The 19,746-nt window shown below is 43.5% G+C and overlaps 1 protein-coding gene across 7 annotated transcripts in view; it reads right to left on the reverse strand.

Annotated features, from left to right (window-relative positions):
* LOC144727809 (glycerol-3-phosphate dehydrogenase, mitochondrial-like) overlaps window positions 1-19,746 on the reverse strand; it is a 76,674-nt gene that overhangs the window by 46,133 nt on the left and 10,795 nt on the right. For 2 of the 7 annotated variants that reach the window (XM_078606943.1, XM_078606954.1), the window contains exon 2: window positions 9,070-9,154. The exons of the other annotated variants lie outside the window; for them this stretch is intronic. The gene's annotated coding sequence lies outside the window, so the exon portion shown is untranslated. The remainder of the gene's footprint in view (window positions 1-9,069; window positions 9,155-19,746) is intronic. 7 annotated transcript variants of the gene reach the window in all.

Genomic DNA, 19,746 nt, shown 5'->3' on the forward strand with positions numbered 1-19,746 from the left:
AAGGCACCCCCCTGAAACCAGCCCCGTGCGGGGATGCGCGCCGATTTTTCCATGACGCCCGTTAGCGGATGAAGTCATTCATAAGCTGGAACTAACCCTTCTCAACCCCTGCCTGCAAACGCACAGACCGCGCAAGGCGGGGGACGGGGAACAACGGGGGAGGTTTCGAGGAAGCACGCAGGGGAAGTGAGAAACAAGGAGTCCGAGCGATCCAGGGCCGAGCACAGCCACTGCGCTCGGCACGACTTGGTGTGAGCAAAAGGACCCTTCCGTTCATTGAAGCCAAGCACGACGCACTGATTTGGCCACGCTCACAATATGGAGTTTGAGGGGTGGGAGAATGAGAGAAGGGTTAGGAGGTGGTGGTGGTGTGGTGTGGGGGGGAACCTCAGGGAGATGACAGTGTGAACCCCAGCACTGTGAGCTTGTTTCCATGGAGAAGATAGAGCCACCAAACACAATTACGCAAGCATCTGCTACAAACGAAGCACGGACAGCCGTGCAGCAGCCTGCGCAGCACCCAAAGTTCGGAGCAGTTTGAGAAGACGGGCGAATGGTTCTCAGAAAGAAAGAAAAAACGTAGCCAGCGAAAATCGGGAAATTGTGTCGAGCAGACACAAGGAAAAACGTAAAGGTATAAATAGCAATAGATATAGTAATAGGTTTTTACCCTTTTATCTGGTACAAAAACTGACACCTATATACAAAGGATCATGTTTGCAATAACCACAACACAAGCAGTCAAAATGCAAACAAAAAGAAACAACTCTGATAATTATATCATTAGTGTCAGTTTTTGTACCAGATAAAAGGGTAAAAACCTATTACTATATTTTGCTACTGGTAAAGGAGGTCTCATAGAGCAATAGATATTTCAGTCATACTGTAGATTAGTCGTGTAACAAAATTATGTTCCCAGTTTTCCGTTTAAAAAAAATGCTTCGTGGTAAACATGACCTCATTTTGCACTTTTACTATTCCACTATGCGGTGTGCTATACATAGAATTTATTTTTTTACCCGTGATGGGGTTTTTGTTTTGTTCCTACAGCGTACCTCGTCATTCCTCCAAAAAGGAAATGCACGGACGACGACGACGACACACACGGACACCAGAGTAACACGCACACGATTATCTCTCACGGCTCGGCAGTGCGTCGAGCGCGCACAGGAAGCAAGTGCATACTTGCACGCACACACATCCACGCGTCGCTCTGGCACTGTAAGCGGTGGAAGGATGTGATCTTTTTTTTGTTGCAAATGTGCAATTGCGCAAGAGCTCTGGAAGGATAGCACCTTTCGCAGAGGATGCGCAACATAAAGCATCTCCCCCGATACCAATTCCCGCGACGCAGGGTTCAAATACGTGCAACTCACGGACATTCGTTTCCAAACCTCTGACCTAACCAAGGCCATCCAATTGCCTGCGTCAGGTGAGCCCGGCTGGCACAAAGCATGGCGGGATGGGGGGGGGGGACCCAATGGCAGATTGTAGTTGCCAAATCTCAGACGATGGGCCACACAATACACCACTGCCCGCTTAAATCATTCACCGGACGCATTTCAGATATTCGTCAGGCTACTACTGAAGCCATCCAAATGGCTCACGAACCTTGACCTGAGCATGTAAATGTTGTTGATCAGCCCACCAAAACTACCGAAGGAGAAGAGACTTGAGGACAGTACTAGTGGACCCCAACGGGGCTGAAAGGACAGGCCAGTCAAATGATGAGCCGACCTCATGCAATAATATGACTTTTGGCTCAGAAGAAGCTGCTGTCCAATTGCACCTCTAATTGTATTATTCTCTTACTTCATGATAGTGCTTGCTTTCAGCATTTGGATTGTCAAGCAACTGTAAATATAAAACCCACTAAAAGTATAAACAAAATCTACAGAATTCGTAAAACCACTTAAGTTTGATTCCACACTTCCCAAGGGCCTCCTAAGGTCATGCAACTGTACAACTCGGGACCGCAGAGAATGCAACATTTGTTGGAGTTGGTCTTTAAGTGTCCAGTGATACTTTTGCATTTTGCCACCATGGAAAAATAAGCGAATTGTATTCCAAACTGTCGTCTACATTTCCGTCAGAAGCTAATCTCTCTCTTCCGAACACAAGTTTGCTTTTGACTCATGCAAAAAAAATTGTGAATGAAGAGCCCTTAGTTCCAAAAGCGTAGGCAGTTGATTTCATAAAAGAGAATTGATGGGAGTCATGAACTAGCATCCACTGCCAAGCATCAACACAAAAAATGCATCAACAAGTCCCTCATACAAGCAAAGACACAACAGTGGCACTAATGTTCCAATGTTCCAGGACCACACTCCGTATAGCTTGTTTAAAGTAAAGAACTGGGGTGATATTTAATTTTGCTATGACACAGAAACGATTGTACATCTCTCTACAAGTATTTGGGGCTTGGCAGAGGTAAATACCAGTATTCATCTGAATTACGTGCAAGGAATGATAAATACAGAATAAACAGCCACTTTGTCGAATTGAAATTACCGAATACATTTGACAACCGGAGGTCCCAGTAGCATCACTTGCGCATAAAGCATTGTATTATAACACAGCACAATGCAACGCTTAAGTTTGCGGACTGCATTGACGCTGTTGATGTGTTTGGATACTTGGCACAGCAACAGTACAAAGAGTCGAATGTGGCTCCTTCAGTTCCGACCTATCAACATGGTACTCGTTTCATAGTGAAAACTAAATAAATAATATGCACAACTTTGTTAATTTACAGAACGATGAAGGCCTTCCCACCACCATTGGTCATGAAGGGGTTATGACTAGACTTAACCACACCGAACAGCATGGGCGAGGGAAGAGGGAACCAGAACCAGTTCAGATATTACTTGCCAACGATGCTCGGAGTGGCCGGGAATCGATCGCAGGTCGAGCGCAGGGCGCTAACCACTGATAAAATGCTCGAAAACTCCACCCCAACACTTGTAAAAGCATGGAATGATTGATAAAAGAGTAGGATGAAAGGCTACATGTTAACCGCGAATGTACAATAGGACATTACAGGAAATACTTGGAATTCATACACCATATGAAGTCGAGACAAACAGAGTTCATACAAATTTCAGTGCTGCATAATCAAGACCACAGTTAGGTCCCTATGATTTGCAAGTTGAATCTATGTTGAACTTCTTTAGCACCCTATGTAGCCAACCGTGTCAATCGGAGGTGCAGAGTCATTATGATCATGTTAAACTTTGCCACATTAGACAGACTAACCATAACATCTTGCTGCAATGTATCTACGCTTATAAATTATGTTGCAAACGTTTTATGGTCAATGTTACACGACACCCCCAGACAAGTGCCACCCATGCAATGCTTATAACCCCCCCCCCCCATTCACAAGATGACACAGACACCGTGTGCTAATTCAAAGATCATGTTTTGTACATTTAAACTCAAATTTTGAAACATCAGAGGGATGGGTGGATAGGTGGGGAGTGAGAGACAAGAGATCCATCCCCAACTCAGCTTCATCCCCTAAAACAGTGCCGCTTCTTCCCATGCTGTATGGACCCACAGATCGCTGTCCATCCTCGACATTTTTTCACAGACTACCATGCAGTAAGAAACACGTGTTTTTTTGCGAAAAAAATTAAATCTGCAACAGTTTTGTAGACCTACCCACAGCCTTGAGAAGACCACAGGTTGGGGATCACCACCCTAAAAAAACACGTGAAGATTCTCATGCAGGACGCCCCTCAATCACATGACCCGACCCACGTGACCTCAGTTTTGCCTGTATATCTAGCGCCAGTGTTAACTCACCCAATTGACATTAGATGTGGCTGGGAATCGACCCTAGGTCACCATAGTGAAGAAAATAATTTGATAATACATGAGGAGATTGTGTTTGTTGCTGTTTATTTATTTATATCCGGAAATGCTTTTCGGTATTTCTTTCTCATTGGTTAATTTTTTTTGTCGACAATTTGTATAGCATTGGGCCAGGTTTCTATTCGTCCCACATGGCTGTGGCCACATTTCCAGCCAACATTTCAACTGATGGGAGAAGGCTCAAAGCGAGCCTGAATTGTGTACAAGGGGCCTCTGAAGACCGCGGACACCTGTGGTGAAGGGTGCGGCTGCACCCCGACCACAAGATGCCAGGGTGCCAGGTAGATCAAGCCTTGCCCCGTTGGCTGTTCCAGGCATGAACAGTGCAGTGGGTGCTTGTTCCAGGCTTGCGGTGGACCTGGCTGACACAGGGATCTCCCGAATTCTCGACTGCGGGTCAGATATTGTAGACCCAAGTGACGGAGCCATGTGATGCCAAAAATACAAATGCTGTTGACTTTCTATAAAACTGGTACTCATCGTATTCACCCTGGAGGAATCGCACTTGACGGAGATGGAGCAAAACGATCGCTCTATGTGCAAGTGTGAGATGGATGGGAGGAGCCCTGGGCCATGATGGACAACAACAGCGTGGGGAGACATTCACCCAACATACATAGACAATGGCCAATGACGATGACGATGCGGCTCATGATACTATGCCACTTCTTACGATAACATTTCAAAAACCACAAGTGGGTTTCCTGATCAAACAAGGATGGGAAAAAGGGACTGCTCTCCTGTCCATGGATCTGAGCTGATGGCTAACATTCTACATTCCTATGACAGGACAAAGTAATTCCATGAGACCCCTCTTGACTTCCCACACATAGGTACTCATGTTACGTTAGCTCAGTTTCTTGAGCAGCCAGCGACCTGTTGCTCTCCCTCCGATGGCGATAAGAAACTCGCCACCTGCTTAGAGGTTGTGCACTCCAGCCACTAGACCACCTGGATATACATTGTTACCATCCTATTTATTCAAATCATTAGGGGGGATGCTGCTGTGGTGTAATGGTTAACGCACCAGACTTGCAATCCAGAAGTCACCAGTTACATCTCATTCCACTGGTTCGATGGAATGTTATAAAACATGCTTGAAATGTATTAACTACACAGAAATGTAGACTGAAAGCTTTTGTCACTGCAGGAAATCATATTCTTTGGGTTTTTCTGTAAAGTCACATAGATAGGTTCAAAGAAAATAAAAACAAATTTGAGTGTTTTGTTATTTTTTGTTATTTTATTTTTATTTTCTTTGAACCTATCTACATGACTTTACCAAAAGACCAAAAGAATATACAGAAATGTATCAATCTATGGCTGTATGAATGCCTCTCCACACCGTACTGTTATGGGGGGCTGTTTGACTGTACTTCACCACACTGTTTAGTGTATAATTGGTGAAGGGGCAGGGGAACCCAGGAATGCTTCCAATATCACTCGCCGATAAGGGTAGCAATGGCCAGGAATCAAATTCAGTTTCCTAGGTTCAGAATGCAGTGAGCGATAGCAAAAGGGGGAAAAAGAGAAACAATCTATGTTGAACTTATTTCGCACAATATGTTTCCAACATTGATAATTGAAGGTGCAAGGGAAGGACAACACACTAAACACAAAAAGCATTTCTAAAAAAAAAATGTTTCTATTAATTTAAGAGTGCACAGCTCCAGTGGCTTCCAAACATCGGAAGGAAGAGCGTTCCAGACGGCCGCAGAAGTGCACCATATTTTTTGGAAAAACAAGACAAAAAAGAAAAACTTCTTGAATCGATAAGTGATTCTGAACAGTGACGATTAATCAACGTTCTGGCAGGAGCAACATGGCGGTGAAGCATGGCATGCCTACTCATTTGCATTCACTCCCGTTTGAGAATCACGACCACAGCATTCTCTGCAACCAACACCTTTCGCAACGGAATCTGCTCAGAGATTGTATAATTTCGTCTACGTGTACAACAATTTGACAAGAGGTTCAAAACTGAAAACCCTGTACAACACTTGGTACATTTTAAGCACACAATGTCAATATTCTCAATTTGTTGTGCGTTCGTTTACGAATTCACTCCAGGGTAATACGTTACCAGTTGTCTTTGTTTAAATGTTCATCATTCTAAGTCCATGCGTGCTTCTGCCTGTGTGCAGTGCTTTGTTTAGTTGCTCTCTTTAAATTCATTGGCACTTGAGGGCTTGTATACCAGTGTGAGGCACAACATCAAGTAGTAAATGATAAGGATGATAGCTCGAGAAGGCATTTTGACAGAACTTGACAAACACAATGTAATGTAACAAAATATATGAATGGATTGATTCATTTAAAAAAAAAACTTTCAAAAACATGTTCCGGCAGGCACCAGCGTCGCAGTTGATGCGGCTGCGAGACACTGAGGGTGCGGTGCCTCTTTTGGCACCCATAGAGACATGCCTCATCCACGCAGCCCATAAAACGCACACGGTGAAACCCACAGCCTGATGACACATGCAGGGGAACGCACTCGAAGGGCGTTAAAACTTGTGCAAAGTTCAAATTGTGCACCATCACACTATAGTGGCGTACTTGTGGAACGTGCCTTTTACTTTGTTCATCTTTAGCATGAGCCCCACGCTGCAGCCTTTTTAATTAAGTCCTTCTGTCATTCTGTAGGACATGACCATTTTTTTGTGAAAATCATTGTTGTCCGCTGAACAACTGTGGATATGTGTAGGTGGAGCACAACTGGAAAACACATCAGAGTGCACCAATGACGTGCGGTGAGGTCAATGGCTGGGGAGGCAATGGCTCGTGTCAGAGCCAGATTCACACACTGAGGGGAGCGTGGCCTCACGGAGGGGCGTGGCCTCGCTGAGGGGCGTGGCCTCGCGGAGGGGCGTGGCCTCGCGGAGGGGCGTGGCCTCGCTGAGGGGCGTGGCCTCGCGGAGGGGGCGTGGCCTCACTGAGTGAGGCAGATGTGATAGCTGCCTCCCCTGGTGCTTTTTCATTGCAGTTTCATGACGAGACCAGCGAGCCTAAATATCTTTATACACATACGTGAAATAAGTTACCTGGAGTATGGAAGGTGAGGACATGAAATGAAGGGGTCTACAAACATTACATTAGTGACATACTGAGATAGTAACAGGCACGCGCTTATTGCCCGCGCTCCATCCAGTTACTGAGGTGTTGTGCAATCAGAGGGGAGGCTGAGCTCGTCGCTGCCTCACCTCTCGTCTCTTCCTTTATTTGCAGCGGAGCTCCGCAAATTTGGCGATTTTGACTAGAAAAATTATTGGAATCATACAGAAATGGCATTTATAACACAAATCAGTGGAAAATCTGAATATTTACTTTATTTGATTCTTTTTTTTTTACTTTTCGTCACAGCTATTTTCATTGGAGATGACAGGTGAGGCTCTGCCTCCCCTGCCTCCCCTGACCGTACGTCCCTGGAGTGCACGTATCTATACTTGGGGCACCTATTGGAAGGTAGACCGCAGTTAAAAGTTACAATTAAATGGCATACAAGAGCAGCGTGGAGTCATTTTTATTTTAAAACTGAACTCCAAAATGAAAGGAATTATAAAAAAAAATGCCAAAAGAATCACTTTTTTTTAAATCAGAAACACGCAATGGACACTGACTAGAAATACGGTACGAAGGCTGAAAAGTGAACAAGAAGCGTGGAGAGGTGCATGCCTGTAGTTACACTGTGAAACAAATAAGAGGAGAGAACATACCCATTGTATAGACACAAACATTGACCGCTAACAAAATGTAAGTGAGCTTATGCTGGGCAGGTGGTGGTCGAGACTAACGGAGGAGTGGCAGTTAAAAAAGGGAGGACTATGCCCAAGAGTAAAGCCACTGCCGAGATGGGAGTGGTGAATTCAGCTCTTACGCTCGAGACACATGGATTGTTGCATTGCGGGACCGTGAGGCATGGTGACGGTATGTGGATCACGCACCCTACGAGTACTGTTTTCGGCAACAATATAATAGTCTGCCCCTCTCAAGAAGAATGTGGAATTTCCACCACTTAACCAGAGCCACCGAGTGGCGAGCAACGCCTTGATCTTCATTTCATTAGGGAGACATTGTGACTTGTAACCAATTAATGCACTGTGCATGAAAAGTGCTACATGGTGTAACCCTCATTTAAACAAAGGTCTTTCTTCTTCTTGGTTATTTCGGTAAAGTCACGTAGAATGGAAATAATAAAAGAAAAAAAGAAAACATAATTAAATAATTCTCACAAAAATATGGAACGCTTCACGAATTTGCGTGGTCTTTCTTGCAAGGGAGACCCGGGGGAAACACAGCGACAAGAAAAAAACAAATCTTCATGATTATCTCCATATATATAAAAGGCAAAGTCGTGAATGTGTGTCTGTTCAAAATGTTTAGTGTACTTCCGGACATGCAATAAACTGGAAATTTGCCATGTGGGTACTTTCCAGACTGTACACCATGCAAAAATTATAAAAATAGACTTTTTTTTGGGGGGGGGGGGATCTGAATAATGCATATATTTTTTGCACGGCAAGTGAGCTGTGACGTCACATCTGTCACGTGACCCGCGCACGTGAAGCGTAACGCATTGTAGTGTAGTGGTTAGCGCGCCGCGCTACGAACCCGGCGACCCGAGTTCGATTCCCGCTCACGGCCACCACCGGTGACGATTATTTTAACCGGTCCTGGGCCTCCCCTAGGTCGACTCAGCCTCAAACGAGTAAGTGGTGTGGTGTGTGAACATCGCCACTGGGGAGATAAAGGCGGCCGGGCGTGGTGAATCCAAGTACCGGGCGAAGCCGGGTAGTAAAACTAGTTCAGTATAAAATAAACACTCATGTATTGCTGCGCAACCCAGCTGTACATTTGTGACAAGCTTGACTGCCGATGAGACCCAAAAAGCTTGAAACTGGTCCAGGATGCGCAGTTTAAAAAAATACATTCTGGAACACATTGTTCTTAAAAGCAAAATAGGGTAACAGAATAAAACAAAATATGTCATTGAATGCGGAGAGACAAACCAAGACGTGGTTCTACATTTTCCGACAATTAATAATTACAATAAGGCTCGCAATGGAAGAAAACAACTATAACAATTAAAAACATTTTAAAAATATATACAGCAATAGTGTTGTACAATACGTAATGTACACCATGTAACGTACACGTAAATATATAAAAAGTGAACGCACAAAAAGCTCGCCTTACCGTGGAGTCCCGTGTATTGTCCCAGTTGTATTGTGTCTCGCCAATGCAACGCACACGTTACTGTGTATGCTGTTGCAGCAGATACCTTGGATGTATATGGGAAGCGCAGAATGAAACGAGATAAGCGACATCACAATGGGAAAGACCAAGTCCCTGACCAAGCACCGGCTGTTTTATAGCGTTCGCCCAATGCGCAAAAGTGTCACAGCTATAACCCTGAGCAGTTAATCCACGTTCACCCATTCAAGTTCAAGATCACGGCTATTTAAAGTTAGGAGCATTGGGCCAATGCAGCACAGTCCCTGTGTATTATGCGCTCAACACAAACACAACATAATTGTATAATTCCACAATACTGTGTACTGCATCAACAGTTCTAAATTACATTACCGTATTCGTTGTTTAAACAATAAAAAGTATACATGTTTGTCTGCTCCACCTCAATTTATAAAACGTGTAGATATCGTAGATGTTTTATTAATCAGGCTTCATCTATTGTTAAAACGAAAAGCAATAACTAAGCTATGGCCAGACAGCTTATTAATAGCATTACGCTCTGATAATTAGACACTTGGAGCAGAATTCACGCTCAAGGGCAATTAAGGCAATTCAAGCCACTTGTGCTTTTGGTTGCGTGTGCATTTCATTAGCCCGATTTACACCTGGAAATCTGTAACAAATTGAATGTGGTTTCACACGCATGTGCACCGCTACGAGTGTAACAATTAATGCCTTCAGAAAACAATACTTTACAGGATTATATTTGGGTGGGTGGGGGGGAGGGTATCAGTCCAGGCCGCAGCTAACATCAGTGTCGAGTGGTATCTGAAGCGGTTCTTGGTGCCCCCCCACCCTTAACAAATCCACACTGACCAGTGTGGTGAAGTATGGTCAAAACAACCCCCCCGTTACCGACATATGGAGTGAAATGGCCTTCATCCAGCAGTGGGTTGACAGGAGTGTAAATTTAAAAATATATATTGTTTAATCATTCACATATGAATACGTGTCTGCCAAAAATGAAAATAAACCTTGCATATAAGACAGCTCCTTGTAGGATGTAAAGTACTGTACAGCAAAATGTGAAAGATGCGTACGGTTAGCCAGACCCCAACTAGCCAGATTTTGGCATTAAAAATATACACAAATTAAATCCCCAAAAAGTTAAGATAATAGAATAAAGTACATACTATATACCTTACAATGTTACGTGGTATATAACGTACGGATAAAATCCACGAGAACGCATTGCGTTATGTGTGGTGGATATTCAAAAAATGTAGTTAAAAGTATAATAAATGTACTTGGGTCAATACGTCTGTACAATAACACACAATAGTTCATTGACAGTCGTACAAAGACAAAGACCCCCCAAACTGTTGGGGGAAATGCTGTTAGCGAGCACCTATGAAGGCCAGCATGGTGCATGAGGGTGGTGGGTGGCCAACACCACGCCCGGCCGCCTTTGTCTCCCCAGTTACGATGTTTACACATCATACCAGGTACTTATTTGAGGCCGAGTCGACCTAGGGCAGGGGTCGGCAACCTACAGCTCCGGAGCCGCATGCGGCTCTTTACGGGCTGCTTCTTGACGATATGTACGTATGTACAGTAGGTACTCAGATGCATTGCGGCTCTTGAAATACTGAATTTTGTACCGAATTGGAAAGAAATGGCTCTTCTTGTTATTTTGGTTGCCGACCCCTGACCTAGGGGGAGGCTTAGGGGGGAATTAAACTCGACTCGCCGGGTTCGTAGTGCAGTGTGCTAACTGCTACGCTAGGTATATATAGTAACATAGGGATGCTATTTTGTAGTTTTACATTGATTTTAATTGGTTTTGCAGCTATCTGGACTTCACAGCGAAGCTGGACCAAGCCCCCCCCCCCCCCCCATGAATCTGGTCGAGTGAGAGGCTTTGCTGTCCTGAACAAGGTGGTCCAGGTGCCCCTTGTGACCCCCCTTTAATTATATGAAACTAAAAATTAAAGGTTTATTTAAAACACACCCATTTCAAACCTTTAAATTTTAAAACATCCTGCCTCACCAGCTTTCCCGCTATTTTTGTTTCTCCTGATGACGATTGCTTGTGTTGTGATCGAAACGTCGTAGTTTTTGTTGTTATTTTTGTCATTTTGTTTGAACCTATCTACGTGACTTTACCGAAAGACCCAAAGAATATGAATTCCTGCAGTCACGAAAGCTTTAAGTCAAGATTAAATATGTTAGCGAACAATGATTTAGGGGAGGCGGGGTGTCACAAAGAAAACGAATCCCCATCCTAACCACACTCACTCATGGTCTCAGTGCCATGTTCCTGTTGACGTGACATCCAGCTGCACCAGGTATTCACCCCCATCGTATTTTAAGACTTCTTAGGTTTCGTGTAGAACATGCCAAGTGTTCTTACTGCTGTCAAACAAAAAAACTATGCCATGAATTGTACAGTGGGGAAAACATTGAGAAAAAACATTGTCGAAACTGTTGAAAGAATAAAACACTTAAACACAAATGTTGCTATAAACTGTGTGAAACATTTACTTTGGCCTTTATAGTTAACATTATGCTTTTCTTTCCACGTTCAAGTTACTGGAATGGCAGTTGCGCACAATTCTACAAAATGCAAATGACAATGAAAATATGACTATACTCAACGTGGATATCCTGAAAGATAAGATTTGGATGTAATTCGATCATTTGCATACAACGTGAAAAAAATCGATTCTCCGATGCTCAATTCCAGGCATGTATGGTAAACAAAGAAATCAATTACTGCATTAATACACGTGAATTGTTAGAGGCGAGGGACATAGGCAAGTCTCCGAGGGTACAACACCTCCCATTTGGTGGTTAACACGCTGTAATTAGACACTGCATAATGATTGACCCCCCCCCTTCCCACGTGCTGCCCCCCGACAAATTGTAGCAAGTCAAGGGCACGATTTGATCAAAAAAAAGAAAGCAATTATTGTCTTCTCTTTGACTCATTTCTAGTTTAGCTTGTTCCATTAGCCTTTATTACGTAACATTCGCATATGTCCATATAATATTTCCAGAATCAAATGCAACTTGGCCCTTAAACAAGTGTTCGCATGCATATACAGCACTGTGAGCTTGCGAATATTAATCGAGAGAAATGGATTTATCGTTACACCCCTAAAGTCTTGCTCCTCATTTAATACCTAACGATGTCTGTTGCTGATGAGGATTTTTTTGAAAGTGTGTACATGTATAAAATTGTAAGCACTCTTCTGATGGTAAAGTGAGTGCACTAAAATGAATGCTCCGTCCTTTGAAGTCTGCGCTATGTCTTTGTTGTGTATTTTTATTTCCATGGCTGTCAAGGTCAATATCACAGCGAACGCCTTTGAATCATAGCAACAGCCGCCATTCACCACTAAATGGTGGTGACGTCACCACAGCGCTTGTGCCAGGCTAGGTGCACTCTGAGGCTGCGTCAAGTGTAAAAGGCTTGCTGACAAGAGGTCACGGGACAGACCCAGGCATTATGGGTTGACTGCCTGCGATGACTGGCAGATGCACCGCCTGTGCTCCATACTGTGCCATCTTGATGTGTGTTAGCTGCCCGGCGCTCTGGTCGTTGTTGCGAGCGTCACTTCTCTGCTCTCCGCTGTTGCTGGAGGATGACTGCCTCAAACTGCCCAGTAGCATCCTTCAAGTGCCTCCTCCACAGAGACGGATCTTGACACTTCTGGTAGCAGTATTAGCAGGGCCACGCAGCTCTACATCCTGCTGTACCACATCAACCCATCTCTTCTCTAGTCCATGCCACACCCATAGAGCCCCTCCCTCCTCTCTGTCTGGCCAAACAGAAGCTGCATGGGCATAATCACTCTGACTAGGTATGGGAACTCCTCCACTCTCTCCACAATTGCCCCATCAGTTAGAACCAATGAGGCTCAGCAGAAGAGTATCCAACTCCTCAGAGCGAGCAGCAAATACTAGATCATTAACATACATAACATGATTGACTTATAGGAAGCCATCCCTTGACCTCACCCGGGCATTGATCAGTTTTCCACTGTATCTGTAACAGATAGAAATTCCTCTGGTACAGCCATGGAAGCTTCTAAAACTATGTGGTCAAGAAAAGTTGTTAATAATGTAGGAGTCGGAGGACATCCCTGTCTCACCTTAAGGTGAACAGGGAATGGTTCCGACTCCCAGCCACGCAGCCTTACCCAAACCTGCTCAACATCATGAAGGTCGTTAATTATTGTGAGCAGTGGTTCATGTATCCCGAAAGCAATGAGAATAACCCAGAGCCCTAGCCTATTGATGGTATCAGAGGCCTTGACCAGGTAAATAAAGCAGAGATGTAGGTCTTTCTGAAATTCCCTACACATCTGCTGTAGCAGACAGACAGAGAATATGGCATATGTGAATGATGGAGCAGTTCTGAAGCCGCATCAGGGCTCTACAAGCCATACCTAATTTCCTAGTCTGGTAAAACAACTCTTACATCCTCAGTGGTTGCCAGTCGGTTACACTGTGGTGTGCTGTGAGAAATGCCATTGAGGGAAAGGCTAATAGTAATCTGCTGTTACCCTCATGGTGTGCTTGCAGCCACCACAGTGGCCAACAGGGACTGTATTGGTGCAAGGGGCTGGTAACATCTCCACCTTGCATTAAATGACCAAATTACCATGGACAAAATACCATAATCTTGTTCTGGACGGTCAGGCATCTGAGATATTTACCGACTAACCCCCCCCCCCCGCCCCCCACGAGATTTTTCCATAAAAAGCAGAAAACCACTACGAGTCGCCACGTGGAAGTTCAAACACACTGCGGATGAAAGGCTGCAACTCCTCTGTCCGTAGCTCGACCAACACAACCTGAACCTCTGTGGACTACAAGAAGTCTGGTGGGCTGCTTCTGGCTCCAGTTACTACGAGGGATGGGCAGTTCCCCACTCAGGGCAGGAAATGACCAAACAACAGGGACTGCCTCTTCTATTGAACAAAATAATGAAAGGGGCGTGGTGGCATGGGGTGAGGTGTGGGAAACTGCGAGTCTCAGGCTTCTGCGGGCTTGCTTCTCCATTAATGGGAGGCAAGCAATAGTGGTGGTGGTAGCTTACACCCCCACTGATGATGAACATCTGTGGAGAGATACAGGCAAAGCTGAAGAGTCAAATGCCTCCTATGGTCTCCTTTCCCAGGTACTGGTTAAAGTGGCCCCTCGGAATAGTCATCCTTTTGGGTAACTTTAATGGGTCCAAGCAAAAACATCTGCTGGATTATATAGGGATGGAACAGCAGATGCGGGCCCATATCCTTAACACCAGGACCAACAGTGGAGTTGATCTGCCCACTGACCATCGGCTTATCAACTGTATGTGCCTGCCATTTTTCGACTGCCATTCTTCGACTGTGGTGGGTGTCCACCTAGGACCCCATTATTACCCAAAAACAGCTGGTCTTGGTTAGCTGATGAAAATTGCAAGCGAAAATGTCATCATCGCTTGCAGCTGGGGTTGGCATCGTCCCCCCCTCCCTCCTCCCGATACTGATGGAAAATGGGTTAGGTTCAGGACTGTGGCTCATGCAGCTGCTTTGGCTGCATTGGGTATGTAGTCCAGACCTCAACAGAAGCCCTAGCTGATAAGAAGTGATGTCACATCTAGCCGAAAGTGACAAGCCCACTCCCACCGTCTACTGGACATCTGTGAAACTACTAGACATCTGTGAAAAAAATATTTAGAGATCATCGGATTCCTCCAGTATAAATACATATTCTTATTCTGATATTCTAATTGTCTACACATCCCACATCGAAGAGGCTGCTCACAGTAACCTTCGCTCAGTGGTTTGAAGAACCGCACAGTGCTGCAAAGATGCAGCACTGTGCTGCCTCAGTAGGTTGCGATCGCAAATCACTTTTTAAGTCTATCAAAAAAGTAACTTGCGGGACCACAACTATTACCATCCTTAAGGGAAAGAACAGTGATCCTATTTCAAAACCTCCCAAGAACATGTCTGAAGGTGTGCTGAGCATTGATGTGAGGTCTTGGGGGAGGGGAAACCCCATGGGGCAAGGGGGGGATGACCCTGCTAGCTGGGGCTGCAGTGCATTAAATATTGGAGGAAGTAGCCACCCCCAGTAAGTGGCTGGCTGATGTGCCATCTTTTGAGGATGTACGAAGAGCGATCCAGAATCTGAGCACATATACATCGAGCGCAGCACACTTAAGATTAACAAAATATTGTTCGTCATTACATGAAAATTGGCGTAAGCATGTATTTAGTGACAAATCGAGCAAAAGTTACGTGTATAAACAGTAGCTTAAATGTAGGTGAGGGGAGCGATGGTGCAGCCGTTAGCACATTGTGCTAAGAACCCTGCGACCCGAGTCTGCTTCTCAGGCACAGCTAACATCAGTTTTGAATGATATGTTAACCGGTCATGGGTCTCCCCTTAGGTAACTGACACTGACAAGTGAAGTGTAATTAAACTCCCCCCGCCCTTCCCCTAGTTCGACATAGCATGTGGAAACCTTAATCCAGTAGTGGACTGACAAAGGGCAGTAAATTATAAAGTATTACTATAATTATATGCATATCAACTTTAAACCAGTGATGATAATAAGAAAATGCTGAAACATGAATCTCAAGATAGTTGGGAGCTCCACCATAAGGAACAGGGGACTTGGGCAAAGCATCTAGGCAAAGCTCTGAGTATTCAGTGGCTGATCAAATAGCCCCCACTGGGAGTCCAGACGAAACATGTTGACCTTTGGTTAACAACCATCAACCTTCAGGTCCCATGCTCATCTAGGCTAACAGCTGCTTGAAGCTGTTAGTCCAAAAAGTGTCAGAGAAATGAAAATTATGGTTGTGTCTTACTTTCACCCACCTTCGGAACAGCGAAAAAAAATAACACCTTTCTCACGTTTTTAAATCTTGCAGTGTTAATTATAAAAACTAAAAGTAATAATGTATGCGCAAAATATGACATGGTTCATGGTAGAGGTGGAACAATTCAGCCCCGAGTGGTTTGGTTCATTGGCGCAATTAGGAAATGTAATTCAATTCAACAATGTTTTTTTTTATTACTGTGTAAAATTAATGCCACTAGTGGCTGAAGGGTTACTGTGAAGCCAATACATACAATGTATACACATTTAAAACATAAATTCTTATACACGATTCAATAATTAAGACTTCCTATTAATCGATGAACTAATTTATCATTCCATCCATACAGAACAGTGATTGAGTACTGTATAGTAAATAAGTCATCAACTTATTCGCCAATTACATTTTACCGTATTTTTTTTTCAAAATGTATTCGACTGAAATAAATGTTTGTCTGAAATGAACATGAATTCAGATTTTTTTACAAATGTTCCTTAATTGCCAATGCTGATTATTTAAATTATAAACACTCAACAGATTTATGATTAACAATGCCCCAAGAGGAAAAAATGTATTTAAAATATGCGTTTTGGGCATTGGCCCTTCTTCACAATTGTATACATTTATATACCCCATATTTACATTATTCATCACTGCACATGCTCTTTAGTAGGCATACAACGGTGCATCACTTCATCGATCACAATCAATTTTGATGATCATGATGCATATGCAGAGTTGCAAACTGTCCAGATTTAAGTGGTAGGCTGCCTATCTTTAAACAATTTCACCGCCGTCCGGCAATGCTGAAAAGTGCATTTCTAATAGCTCCTGAACAGGGAATCCACCGTGACGGATGAGACCCTGCAAGCTATACCGCAAAACCCCATCGAGCACCACCTTGGTGAGCCATGAACCACCAGTGAGCTGCGGTGTGCCATCAAGAAGATGAAGTCCAAAAGAGCCTGATGGCATCCCAGCTGATGTATTCCAAGTTGGCAGCCACCTGCTCACTTCAAGGCTCCACAAGTTGATCCTCCGGATCTGGGACGAAAAAGACCTTCCCGGCAACCTCAGGAATGCGACCATAGTAACAATCTTCAAGAAGGGGGACAAGTCTTGCTGTGGAAACTACAGGGAGATCTTCCCCTTGTCCATAGCAGGAAAGATTATGGCCCCTATCCTGCTCAATCCAGTCCTGTTGCTGAGGAGGTCCTGCCGGAGACACAGTACGGATTCTGACTATCCCAGGGCACTGCAGATATGGTCTTCGCTGCCCGCCAGATAACAAAAAAGTGTCGGGAGCAGCATCACGAACCGGTGTGCTGTACTAGTGACGAATTGGTACGTTCTGTTTACGTGACAACCCTTACTACTTGGCTGTCAGATGGTGGCGGGTTTAACGACACATTTATATATATTTACGCTATCTAACCCAACAAAACCTCTATTATGGATGATAATGGTCGCGTAAGCCTACGTGTTCAATAGTGGTGTACTTTTATAATAAATGTAACTCACTGCGTCACTAATACACACCATGCTTTCAACACACCCATAACACCATAAATCTGCTCTTAAATATTTCATATTACAGTGAATCGACACAGAACTTAAGTAAAAACAGTATTTGATAAACCTGACAAAAAATGAACTGCAATTAATCACTGAACACGATAACAGCAACTTTAAATTCACACCACACTATTTACATCCAATTTACATGATGCATTATTTAAAATATTTTAAACAATGCATCAATTACTGCAGCATATTCGGTTATATGCTGAATATTTAAGGTGGCATTGCTGGCATTGTTGGATCATCAACGTAAATGCTGCGTTCATACTTGAGTATCTTAACAGTATCCACTGAAACACCATCACATTCCTGCAATCACAAAGCAGTGCTGGTGCAATAATATCTTTACAAATACTCATGGCCAACCATGATCATTGAACTCAATCTTTAGACAGTCTGATTTTGAGACATCTGCAGCATTTTAAAAACTGCACAACTCCTCTTATCTGTGGCTATTACCCACGCTCTCTGTAATCGATGGAGCCTAAAGAGTCCACTAAATCTATTATCCATGGTCCCATTATTCCTATTATCTGCGATTATCCGCAGGTTTTTTCTCTCATCTCGTTTTGCCACTAATGATCTGTTTTAATGGATAAGAGTACATGGGCAAATTAATCCTCTTATTCACAGATAAGTTCAGCTAAATTGCAGATAGCACCACAGATAATGGATCCACAATGTTCATTCTCTAACATGACTGTGAAAAACAAGCGTTATCTGGTAACTTTATTGAAAGTGACACTTGGCTTTGAGTAGCTATGCAGCTTTGGCCACTTTTAAGGAGCACCCTAACCTTGTGTAAGATGAAATGGATTTTAAACAGGCTCCATTCACTGAACAAGATATTTTACCGCCCTTTGAAAACAACAGGATATTCTGAATGTTCAAATAAATGTTATTTCTGTCTTCAGTGAAATAATAGGAATGTGTTCGCAAATTAATTGCTTTCCACAATTTTCGCCAACTTTGTAAATTGCTCAGTTAACGAATTACGGATAATTTGTAACACATGTGGCAATGGGCTTCTTCATCATTTACGACACCCGGACGCAAGAAACTAGGTGCAGAGTCTGGTTGGTGTCTTAGCAAGCATTTACTTTATATGCAAACGTACTTTTTACGTACAAGTAAACTGCACACTAGTTGAATATTTTGTCACAATTGAGACCTTTCCTGATACGGCTCGAGTTGGTGCATTTAGATGCTAACTTCTCTCTAAATAGATTACTAGGTTGTTCCACACCACATAGGACTGTGGACTTTTTCATCACATTTTGTAATGGTAAACGCAGCAAGCATTCCCTCCACTACAAAATAAACCAATCAACACACCATCAGCAGGAAAAGGAAGGAAACACCTTGTTTTACTACAATTTTCCAAATACTGTAATACTGTTCAATGTTTTAAATTGTATTGCAGTTCATGACTGGGTGGTTATTTGACCGTGACTAATATTAAAGTAAAAAAGAGACGTGTCACGCGTTATTAACCCTCACAATGTATAACATGCTATATCAAATAGTTTGGGTAGAACAAAATCTAAATCAAATTCCTTGACGTGTATACTACAATGATCGTATAGCTTTTAAAATTACATACCATGAAATTACAATTACTTGATATTTTGCTTATTTTAAGACACCATTCTTTGTATGTGAATGTACATGTATTTATTTTTAACTTCTTTAGCACCGTTTGTAGCCAACCGTCCTAATCGGAGGTGCGGGGGAAGGACAACAAACTAAAGACATGAGTTGTCAATCTGGTGGCTTCCTAATATCCAAAGAGCGTTCCAGACGGCTGCAAAAGCACATTTGAAAGCACATGATACAGTGACTGTCTTTGTCCGATGGCTAGCCAAAAGCCGCTGCTAGGATGACCGGAGTTTTTTCTTGTCATGGTTTATGCTCCTTGTTTGATGTTACTTTACTTTCAAGAGAAGTGGCCGGGGGGGGGGGCTTCGGGGGGTCAGAGTACTGAGCTGCTATGTATGCATTTATGTTGAACATCTTTCGCACCGGAGCAGAACTATGGCTGAGAACATGAATTCGATTCCAAGGCAGTCTCATGTCATCAAACAAGGCTCTCAACACGGATTGGTCACACCACTGACTGCACGCACAAATACAGTTTTTTTTATTAGTTTGGCTTCTTCCAGCTCGAACACTTAACCATGTTTAGTTGTATTGACATGCGACAAACATTCCTTGC

Source organism: Lampetra planeri, chromosome 2 (assembly GCF_965212315.1).
Source record: "Lampetra planeri chromosome 2, kcLamPlan1.2.h2, whole genome shotgun sequence".
Classification (NCBI taxonomy): Eukaryota; Metazoa; Chordata; class Hyperoartia; order Petromyzontiformes; family Petromyzontidae; genus Lampetra; species Lampetra planeri.